Here is a 10,005-nt window from a genome sequence, read left to right on the forward strand (position 1 = left end):
AGGACAACCTAGCTAAACGTCATTGGAATGGGTGTACAAAATGTGTTTTCCATGGGGAACAGGAGACCATCCAAAACCTTTTTATTGAATGCCCTTTAGCTAAACTCTTATGGCGTACAGTTAATTTTACCTATGATCTTCCACCTTCCGCCAATATTACTAATATGTTTGGTAATTGGTTAAATGGAGTAGATAGACAATCTAAAGCGTATATCCGGATTGGGGTTTCTGCTTTATGTTGGTCTATTTGGAGGAGCAGGAATGATATAATTTTTAATTAAAACCCTCTTTTCATTTCTTGCAGGTTATCCATATGGTTTCCCATTGGGTCCAGCTTTGAGCCCTGCTTTCTCCGAAGGGACAGCGGGATGCTATGGTTTCTGGATGCACACGTCTCCTGATGGTCGTCCAGGATATCTTGTGCCAGGCGACATACTAGAAGGCTATGTTGAGTTGTAGTCATAGTATGTTACTCTTTCGATGGTTGATTCTTGTATCAATCCTTGATGTTCGTGAGTTGTAAACAATGTTACTTTGAATTTCTAATAAAAGGCCGTGTGCATCATCATGATGCAGAAGCCGGGGAATACCCCCATTTCGAAAAAATGAATATTTGCAAGGGATTCATGATCCAAGTGATAGATAGTGTTGTTACCTTCTGGAGGTTGTGTCCCACCTAGAAGGTTATGTTTCACTTGAAAACCTTCGTGGTAACTGTGAAGGATATAGGAGTTTCTAAAGACCGACGATCCTTTACAAAGCGCGGATATCTGCCAATGTGATTGAGCATGAATTTCGTGTCATTATCTCGAGAAATTATATGGATCAAGGTGATCAAAGCTTTGAGTCCTTAGGACTTTGTATTCCAACCTCCTCCAATGAGGTCGCATGATAAATCATGTGTTTGTGATTTCCTATCTATACTCACTTATTTTTTTCAGAATCCACTCTTTTTTGGCAAGTTTATCTTCGTATTTCGCATACACAACGTGTCTTAGGCCACAAGTTGAATTTTTTTTGCTAAAAACAACCAACCTTGTTTAATTTTGTTTGATCGCCTATTCACCCATCCCTTCTAGTTGATCATTGTTGATCTTCAAAATTTTCACAAAATCCAACGAGCTTCAAGAGAGCAAAAAGGATTCCCCCCATGTTGACGTTGTTGGACTATCTAAGAGACCAAATTAGTCTGAGATTAGTGCTTTGGGTTGTTACATCTTGGCCCTCCTTATAGAACACGGATGTTCCTATCCACACCATTACAAACCCATCTCTCCTTAGTCCTCATCTTTATCGGCGTGAGCTCCTCAACTCTCTCCTCTTTCTGAGTGGAGGTTGTCGATGGGAAGGTGGCGGCTGCTCGTGGGATGGAGGAGGGACGACGGGAAGGGATGCAGTAGTTTGCAGGGTGGGAAAGGAGGGCCGCATTGGGAAGGGATGCCTTTGTAGTCGGTGTTGCGGGCGGCGACCTTCTCTCTCCTGTTAGATTTGGGCATGTATTTGTTGTATGTTGGTAACTTCATAAAGCATGTATAAAACTATGTTTTAGAGGTGGAGGAAGGAAAAATAAACGTGTAACAGAATGAAGCAACAAAAAGAAAAAGAAACATTTAAATATGAACTAAATATATGGTCTGTTGTGTAAATTAAGATGGATGACGTGGGCATTACCCTTCGGGTAACCAGTATTGCCCTATCTGATATTGACAAGTTGGAGGCCCATAAAGCTACCAGAAGGCGAGATGGGCCACTAGGCCGGTGCGTCAGAAGATTCCTTGGCGGACAAGATCAGGAAACGGGCGAACAAGGAAAGATTAGATCTAATCTACTGTAAACCTAGTTGTCCTCGGGTAGGACCCTTGAGACCTAGCCTCCTATATAAAGGCCAGGAGAGGGCCTGCCGAGGGACACAATCAATCTTAGCAGCAATAGCCAACAGAAGCTTAGAACTAGGTTACCCTAGCAACTAGCATCTCGACGAGATCACAGCCGAACTATTCGGCACCCCATTGTAACCTGTTTTCATCATAATCAAAGAACAAGACGAGCGGGACGTAAGGGTTTTACCTCATCGAGGGCCCCGAACTCGGGTAAATCGCTCTCCCCGCTTGTCTGTGTACCGATGTCTCGTGTCAGCTTGCAGGATTCCATCAACCCCAAGCCCCTATCGGAGGGCATTGCCGAGGAGCCCCCTCGACAATTGGCGCCATCTGTGGGAAACCTGTCGGTACAAGGCAGGGCATCGGCAGTACCAGTCACATCTGCAGCGTTCGTGCTTGAGTCACCAACACCCTCCAACCCGAAGGATTCGATCCGCTTCGGATCTTTCGAGTTCGTACCTCACCTCAAAACGTCGCACTCAGTTCCTATGGAATCGTGTGACAACATGACCACTACCTTTGGAAGCGTCCACTTTATCATCGACCCCAAGGGCTTTCTTCGTCTTCCAACGACAGATGCGTCTGATTTCAGGCCCTCGGTTTCGGCAGAGAATACCTTGGCAACAACTTCGGGAATTCCGCCCAGGAGCATGCATGGAAACAGCCAAGGAAGCTTTGACCTCGCGACAGCAAGGAAGAAAAGGCGAAGGGAATTATGCTATGGAGAAGAAGAACGTGCAACGCCTCATCCTCGCCAGTCCGAACGGGAACAGGAGGGCATGCAATCGATCCATGGCCGCGCTCGTTCGCCGCACCTGACAGCCACGGAGCAACTCGATGCACCATGCTATCTCCACTCCTATTTCGACCCAAAGGACGGTCGAGAGAAATCCAGTCACCTGTTAAGGAACTGCCGACACTTCTTGGAGATCCGTCAGTTCTGCGATGACCTCAGGAGTGAAGCTATATCAAGAGTCCACATGATGGAGAAGAGAGCGAGATCCTATGGCTATCGGGCGGAGCCGTACGTGCCAGAGCCATACGTGCAGAAGCCATATGAACCAATGGAGAAGGACGAGTATGTACCAGCCGAGGTATTCCCAGAGCCGCGTGGGTAGGTCAGCATGATTCATAAAACCAGCTTTTCAAAAAGAGAAATCAAGAAATTCTCGCGGGAAGTGAAGTATGCGGAAGTCGCTATGGTCGACACACCCGAATTCATCAACTGGTCGGAACAAAGCATCTCCTTCGACAGAACGGATCACCCAAAAGCCGTTCCTAGACCCGGCCATGCAGCTCTAGTCCTCGAGGCACAGATCGGAGGGTACAACATGAGCAAAGTATTCATGGACGGAGGAAGCGGCCTAAATTTACTATTTGCCAACACAATGAAAGCAATGGGTTTAACAGTCGATATGCTGAAGGAATCCGATACAGGATTCCATGGCATTATACCGACTCGACCCGCTTATTCCCTTGGGAAAACATCGTTGGATGTAGTCTTCGGCACACCCACCAATTTTAGGAAAGAAAAGATCGAGTTTGAAGTCGTCGACTGGGAGTCCCAGTACCACGCCATCCTCGGCAGGCCAACGTTTGCCAAATTTATGGCCGTACCTCATTATGCGTACCTAAAGCTAAAGATGCCAGGCAACAACGGGACCCCAATAACCGTTCACGGAAGTTTTGCTCGGTCAGACACCTGTGATAGGGAGTTTCAGAAGATCGCTTCGAAATTCGGCGCCAAGGAGGAACTCAACGCAATCGACGCAGCAGTAGATCATACGCAACCACCAGCTCGACAACCGAAACGCAAGATCCGACGAGTTCGACGCTACAAAGGAAGCCAAGAACTGCAGGTGCACCCCAATGACCCGAAGAAAACGGTCAATATATCGGCTGACCTCGCGATCGCATAGGAAGGCGCGCTCATCGAGTTCCTCCGTGAGCGCTGGGAGATATTTGCATGGGAACCATCCGACATGCCAGGTATCCCCAGGGAACTCGCTGAGCACGCCCTTAATGTTGACCCAACAGCCAAACCAGTGCAACAGTCGATGCGTCGATTCTCTGAACCCAAGCGGAGAGCAATTGGCGAAGAGATCAATCGACTTCGCAAAGCAGGATTCATCCGAGAGCTCAAGGAATCAGAATGGGTGGCTAATCCTGTCATGGTACCCAAGAAGGACACCACCGCTCGCGCATGTGTATCGACTACACCGGCCTTAACAAGCATTGTCCGAAAGATCACTTCCCGTTGCCTCGGATTGATCAGATAGTTGATTCCACAGCTGGATGCGATCGCCTCTCCTTCCTCGATGCCTACTCTGGGTATAATCAGATCAAATTGAAGAAAGAAGATCAGGAGCTAACCGCGTTCATCACCCCACACGGCGTTTTCTGTTAGGGATTTCTATTTTCGTGCCCCTGCTTCGTTAGTTGTACTCAGTTTTCCCCAGCTCGTTAGTTTTTCCTCAGTTTTCCCCTCCCTCTAGTTTGAAACCCCTCGAAGACGCGGGTTGCCGTCGGAGTCGGAGGCCTTACCGTTACCGTGAGGTCGGTTCCTCGCCGACCGTCTCGTGCTGACGGGTGGATCCATCTACGGCCGACGCGTGGGCCGTTTTATTTCCCGATTGTATACGCGGTGCTGCCAATGACAAATGGGGCCGCTCTATGGGGCTGCCGCAGCCAATGACCAGTGGGTCGTCTATTTATTTATAGAAAATTATATATTGCCGCTCCGTGGGGCCTCCGCAGACCAATGACCGCTGTGGTCGTCTATTTTATTTAGACAATATAATATAGAGCCGCTCCGTAGGGGTCGCCTCAGCCCATTTTCGCAGCCTAATCTAAAGTGACTCTTATGCTAAACATTGTGCATCCCGACGTTGACCTAGCAGATGGCGGCGAGCATAGCCGTTCTGACCATGCCGATATCGGCATCGGCATCGGCATCGTTTGGAGGATGTGGTGCTCGAATAATAGTGGAAATGCGATATTATTTTTTACATGCATAATAAATAGCTAGATCTCTAAATCGATGCATATGAAGCTACATATATATTCTTGGTCATAATCCCCTTAATTATCTAAGGGGATGGATGCATGGCTTCACGTCGTCGTCGCTTTCATCGTCGGTATCTTCGTCGTCCGAGTAGTAGTACCTCCCTGCACATTGTTCCGTCGAACACCTTCACCGTGAGCACATCATCGCCTTCATATTTGAAGTGTACGAACCAGCCGAAATCCACACCGTGCGCGATGGCGAATTTCTCCCAGCCCTTGTCGAGGTACATCCGGCCTTGTCCGTCAAATAGGACCTCCACGGTCCGGAGACGAGGACCGCAGTCAGCCGCTCGCGGATACACCTTAGCTGGCTCCTTGCCGTCAAGATAGTCCGCAAATTTTTTTGGGAGTTCTGCAAAGAGATCGAGCGCCGATCGTTTGAAATTAGGGAACCCTTGAAATTAAAGGTTTTTTAGAACATGCCCATAATTAATCACATGCATCATATATGTGGGAACGCGTACGTACCTTCTTGACCAAAGGGTCTTCATAGACGACGATGAAGAACTCCTCTATGATCAATGGTAGTGTTGACGGTGGTGGTGGCAATGATGATGATCCACTTCCCCTTCCCCTTCCCCTTCCCTTCCGGTCCGCGTCCGAGACGTGGAAGCCATGGCAATGGATAAAGTGTATGTGAACGAAAAGAAGAGAGAGGCAGAACCTATTGACACAAGGGATGGCCGTGTGGGTGTTTATAAGGGAGAGATGACCGTTGTAGGGTTTACACAATAAAATAAGGAGGAGATGACCGTTGTGGGGGTTTATACACAATAAATTAAGGAGGAGACGACCGTTGTGGGGGTATAGTTTATCATTTTACCGTGAAAAGTAATGCCTAAAAGGAAAGTAATGGCTACAAGAAATCGGTGATGGTTTATCGTTTTTTGCGTGAAAAGTAATGGGTACAAGAAATGGGTGATGGTGTATCATTTTTTGCGTGAAAAGTAATGGCTACACGAAATGGGTGATGGTGTATCATTTTTGTGCGTGAAAAGTAATGGCTACAACAAATCGGTGATGGTTTATCATTTTTTTGCGTGAAAAGTAATGGCTACAACAAATCGGTGATGGTTTATCATTTTTTTGCGTGAAAAGTAATGGCTACAACAAAATCGGTGATGGTTTATCATTTTTTGCGTGAAAAGTAATGGGTACACGAAATGGGTGATGGTGTATCATTTTTGTGCGTGAAAAGTAATGGCTACAAGAAATCGGTGATGGTTTATCGTTTTTTGCGTGAAAAGTAATGGGTACAAGAAATGGGTGATGGTGTATCATTTTTTGCGTGAAAAGTAATGGCTACACGAAATGGGTGATGGTGTATCATTTTTTGCGTGAAAAGTAATGGCTACACGAAATGGGTGATGGTGTATCATTTTTGTGCGTGAAAAGTAATGGCTACAACAAATCGGTGATGGTTTATCATTTTTGTGCGTGAAAAGTAATGGCTACAACAAAATCGGTGATGGTTTATCATTTTTTGCGTGAAAAGTAATGGGTACACGAAATGGGTGATGGTGTATCATTTTTGTGCGTGAAAAGTAATGGCTACAACAAATCGGTGATGGTTTATCATTTTTTGCGTGAAAAGTAATGCCTAAAAAGAGTTTATAATTTAGCTCGTGAAAAATAATGCAGAAAACCAAACTTTGCGTGAAGCTAACCGACGACAGAGAGAGAGAGAGGGTGGTGGCCCCGACCAGAGAGAGAGATAGGGGTTATCCTGCCCGTTAGATCATACGATCAACGGTCGTCGGGCACGATCCGCGTGACATGGGCTAGACCAATCAGTGGCAATGTTGGGCGTCCGTGAGAGTTTGTGAAGGGAGAGGGCAAAACTGAGTAGTATCAAGAAACCAAGGGCAAGTGAGTAGTAAACAGACTAAGGGATTCAAATATGAGATTTAAAAAATGGAAAATGCGTGTTTTGTACAATGAAACCCATCTTGGCCTACCTCAAACTATTTGCAATACAAATCTACATGAGTGTGAAAATTATGGTCTCATTCGGACAAAGTATGTTTTGGGGAAAGTCTGTTTTGGGTAGGGCTTATTATGGAAAACCATGCACCTTCATAGCTACTAGGTGATTTGAGAAGTGGCAATTTGTGGTGAAACTTGATTTATCTACGATTTATCTATGATTTGAGAAGTGGAAATTTGTGGTAAAGACTCCATGAGTAAGTGCCACTCCTTTTCGGAATTTTTTGCACATTAAATAACTCATTTAACTAGTTAATCCCATTTGTTGACTCTCTCGTTGACCAGCCACTTGAGGGTAAACCGAGTATATTGCACTAGCCGTATTAGCACTCAAGGTGAAAACCGAGCATACAAAAATGCTAGTATATGACTCGAGGGTATACATGAGTATATCTAAATTTCCAGTGGTTAGACTCGAGGACGCGTGTTGCGGTGCGTGAAGTGGAAGAAGTGCCATTGTTGACGCGTGTCGCGGTGCGTACGTGGAAGACGTGCCATTGTTGACTCGGGTCGCATTTAGGACGCGTAAGCCCCTCTCTCCCTCCCTCCGCACACAGTACGTCTCATTATCGCTCACGCACGAAACCACCCCTCTCACGTCCCATCAACTTCTCCAAAAACCCCAACCGCCGTACGAGCCCTCCACCGCCGGCGATGGAGAAGAAGAATGCGCCGGCGGCCATCGCCCCCGAGCCCCGCTCGCCTCCCGAGCCCGTCGCCGCCGAGCCCGTGCCGCCTCCGAGGGCGGCGCATCCGAGGGCGGCGCATCCAGCGCGGCGCCTCCGTGAACCGGGCCGGTCTCACGGCCGACGGACCACTTCACAAGATCGGCGAATGCTTATTGGCCAAAGAGGAGTACGTGGACAGCTACTCGCTATGAGGCAAGTCTCGTAGAAATTGGCGCTCAGGTTTACCCGATCCCGACGTGCACCTCGCACGAATGGATCATGCTACACCACGCCCTTCCACGCGCCGCCGAGTTCACCTTCCTCCATCTCGGCACATCCCGCTACGTCACCATAGATCTATCCGCAGCTCGTGCAAGGTTCAAATTCCTCGGCTTTTCCCGTGGCGTCACCATAGATCTTATTTTCAATCTTAGTGCTGAATGTTATCTTTTCAATATATTTTAGATTCTACTTCCTCGGCTTTTCCCGTGGCGTCATCGTGCTTGCCCGTAAGAACCCACCGCACAAGATACGGCTGCTGAACCCACTCACAAAGAAATCGAACACGATGTTTGAGGCGCAGTATGCCATCTCGTTTTTCCGAAATCAGTCGTCGTTATCAAATCCCCGACTATGGTCTTCGTTGCCACACATTACCCGCCGGAAATTGGTTGGGTCGATGAGAGCACTCCAACTAAGGATATAAATGAAGATGGGGATTGGGGAGAAGGAAGATTTTCGATCAAGAACCATGGTTTCCGTTGCATTACCCCGTTCAATGGTGAACTGTATGCAGTAGCTGCGGACAATTTTGAGATCGGAAGAATAGTGTGCACCAATATACAGTTGCAGCAGCGCGCGAGCACTGTCAAGATGGAGACACTAATTTCATTTCCAGAACTTGGACGTCAGAAGTTCTACCTTGTGGAGTCGGATGGTGATCTGCGTCGCTTGTGTTGTTGGTCGCCGCGGCTTTGGCGGGCAAACCATTGGTGTACCGTGTGGACACTCGGAGCCGCTCTCTCCATCCGGTCACTAACATTGGCAGTAATGCCTTCTTCGTGAATTATATCCGGTGTATCTCCGTCGACACCGGAGTGTACCCGACACTTCAACCCTGGCAAGCATCTACTACACGGATTTGGGTTATATCGGAGCGTACTCTCATGATACAAATGCCCGGGATGAGTGGCCACTACGTGTGGATAGAATAGGATTCTACGGTTTGAGAAATGAACACAGGCCATACCGTTTGGAGGATGTATTGGCCTCACACCGCAGTACGGAAGGAGTTCAATGAATATTTCCTTGGGGAATTGCACGAATGGAGCGACGGAGAAATATATGAGGAGGAATGAAGAACAAATTCATTCATCCCAATCTTCTTGTTGTCCATACATTGCGTGCGTGATCTTGTATATTTTTGCAGCTTAGTTTGTCGTGAACATTAACAATGTTATTGGCTGCTTTTGGCTGCCGTATGCAGTTTACCTATGTATTATACTTAGTTTTCTGATTATGCTGTCGTGAATTTATCATATAATAGCTTCTAGATTTGCTACTAGATTTGCTGCCATATTGGGCAAAAAACGAGGGCCAAAAGGCATAAATAACCCTGCAGATTTGCTACTAGATTTGCTGCCATATTGAAGAAAGACACAAATAGAAGCTTCTCTAGATTTGATACTAATTTGGTGAAAAAGACAGAGAGAGAAAGAGGGGAAAAGGTGCTCTTAAAAATGCCAATTTGGGCCGAGAGAGACAAAACCCAGCTCCTGCTCACGTGCAACCAAACGGTTCTCGTCCTGTCCCACGCGGTCCCTTTCTACCAGCCCCACGCGACGCGGCCCCACACGACGCGGCCCTACGTACGACGCGGCGCAACACGTCAGCACGAACGTCCAAATAAACGGATTCCTTCCGTCTGAGCTCCTTCTGCGGGTCTTCAGACAAAGGCTAGGGTAAAACTGAGGAAAAACTAAGGGGCTGGGGAAAACTGAGCACAACTAAGGAACCGAGGGCACGAAAATAGAAATCCCTTTCTGTTACAACGTCATGACCTTCGGGCTGAAAAATGCGGGAGCAACTTACCAACGTTGCATGCAAGCTTGCCTTGGTGAGCAGATCGGGCGTAACATCGAAGTTTACATCGACGATATCGTGGTGAAAACGAAGCACGCCGCCACCCTCGTCGACGATTTGCGGGAAACCTTCGATAACCTGGATAGGTACAAGATCAAGTTAAACCCCAAAAAATGCTTCTTTGGAGTACCAGGGGGGCAAGTACTAGGGTACTTCATCTCGGCCAGGGGAATTGAAGCCAATCCTTTGAAAATCAAAGCTATTCTCGACATGGAGCCGCCAAAGAATCTGCACCATGTACATCGCTGCGACAGTTCAAGCCG

The sequence above is a fragment of the Lolium rigidum genome, chromosome 6, assembly GCF_022539505.1.
Source record: "Lolium rigidum isolate FL_2022 chromosome 6, APGP_CSIRO_Lrig_0.1, whole genome shotgun sequence".
NCBI lineage: Eukaryota > Viridiplantae > Streptophyta > Magnoliopsida > Poales > Poaceae > Lolium > Lolium rigidum.